Here is a 2216-nt window from a genome sequence, read left to right on the forward strand (position 1 = left end):
TGTATCTGCGGGCCCCTCTTAAGCGCATCTACTTTAGTGTTTCTCAAAATTCAGTTTATATTTGGTGTCAGAGCCTCATGGGTATTTGTTAAAATTCGAGATTCTTGAATCTCTCTCTAGACCCTCAGCCAGAATTTTGGATGTGAAATCCAGGAATCTGCATTTTTATCAAATGCTCCAGGTAATTCTTATATAGACTCAAATCACAGATACAAATAATTGCAATTAAAGTTTCATTATATGGATGCATGCTTTGTATTTGATTTCATTTTTTTAAATGCTAGTCATAAGCAGGGTTTTCCAGCCTTGGTGCTGTTGGCATTGGAAACCAGATCCTCCTTTGTGGTGGGGTGGAGGACTGTCCCCTGCCCTGTAGGATGTCTGTCAGCATCCTTGGTCTCCGCCTGCTGGATTCAAGTGGCACCCTCCTGCCCCACCCCTCCAGTAGCGACAAACAAAATGATTCCAGATATTGCCAAATGTTGCCTGAAAGCCAAAATCACCCCAGCTGAGAAGCACCAGTCTTAACCCACCGATACCAAGGGGTCAGAATCCTCAATGTTGAAAAAACTGTTTTAACTGGTTTTAAGAGCTTAGGCTCTGAAGGCAAACACAGGACGTTTGAACCGTGTCTTTACTGGCCTGGCCCTGGATCGCAGGAATCTAAGACTGAGCCTTAGTTTCCTCCTCTGTAGTATGAAAGAACAGTGGAATCTAACTGAGGTCATGGGGAAGATAAAGTGAAACGTGTGCCAAGTGTTCAGCATAGCACCGCCACATCGTTAGCATTTAGTAATATACATGCTGAAATCAGTCCTTTAGATTCTTGAAGGAGGGATTGGTCTGAGTCCCACAGAGAAAACAGAAGTTTCTGTAAGAGTCCAGCTGAGAAGTTAATTGCCCTCCCCAGTGGTGGAAGAGCTGGGGGGCCAGACGGGAGATGGTGAGGTGCCCAGAGCTCAGCAGTGGCTAGCTGCTGCCACCACAGCCAGGCCAAAGGGCAGTGGGCGGCAGATGGGGTGACCCTGCAGGGCTGGAGTCTGGCTGAGTGGCGGCTGGGCCCTGCGGCAGACGGTGCTGGTGGGGCCCACTCAGCAGGCATCTGCGGGAACCTGCTGGCTGCACCTCTGGTCTCCTGTGGTGCCTCCCCTTGGCCACATTGCTGGAGGCTGCTGAGATGCAAAACTGCAGTAAATGACGAAGTGGCTGTTTGTGGGGACACATCAGTGCAGCTGCTTACTTGCTTCTAGGGCGTGACCTCAGCTCTGTGGAGCAGCTCTCCTTGTAACTGGCATTTCCGACTTTAAGCATCTGCTGCTCAGGCGCAGAGGAAGGCTCTGAACCAGCTGGGCCTGGGTTTGAGAGTCCTGGTTTTCACCAGCTGTGCAGTCCTTCCACACACTCAAGTTCCCAGAGGCTTCCGTCTGCCCAGCGACAGAGGGAAGATGATGGTGATGTTAGGAAGAGAGGTTACTTGGTTATGGAAGTAAGGGCTGACATCACAGGAATTTTTTTTTCCTGACTCAGGTCCCAGGTCAGGGAGCAATGCCATGGCTCTGGGCAGGTCACTCTGCACCAGGCTTGTAAGCAGAAGGACTGGAGGGGCAAGGTGCTCTCCCCTCGCCCCTCTCTCTTTCTCTCATACATTTTTCCCAGGAGATCTCAGGGTTGCTCCTTTTCTCTGTCAACTCCTGTTGCATCTATAAATTTGAAACTTGGATTTCCAAAAACCTTTTATTTTGCATTAATTTTAGACATTTAAAAACTTGCAAAAATATTAGAGGCTGAGCATGGTGGCACGTATTTGTAGCCCCAAATACTCGGGAGGCTGAGGCAGGAGGATCACTTCAGCCTAGGAGTTTGAGGCCAGCCTGAGCAACATGGCGAGACCCCAACTCTAAAAAAAATAATGATTAAAAAAAAAGTACAGAGATTTCCCATATACTAATCATCCCGCTTCCCCGAATGTCAACATCGTAACATTGTACAGTGATCCAAACCTGGAAATTAACATCAAGGTACTATTAATACTATTACCCTGAAATCTTGATCTTATTCAAATTCAGTTTTTCCCGATGTTTTTTTCTATTCCAGAATCTGATCCAATCCCATATTGCATTTAGTTGTTGGGTCTCCTCAGTCTCCTCCAGCCTGTGACAGTTTCTCAGTCTTCCCTTGTCTTCAGTGACTCTGACACTTTCAAAGTGTCCTGGTCA

This window comes from Propithecus coquereli, unplaced genomic scaffold (assembly GCF_000956105.1).
Source record: "Propithecus coquereli isolate 6110/MARCELLA unplaced genomic scaffold, Pcoq_1.0 Scaffold27, whole genome shotgun sequence".
Taxonomy (NCBI): Eukaryota; Metazoa; Chordata; class Mammalia; order Primates; family Indriidae; genus Propithecus; species Propithecus coquereli.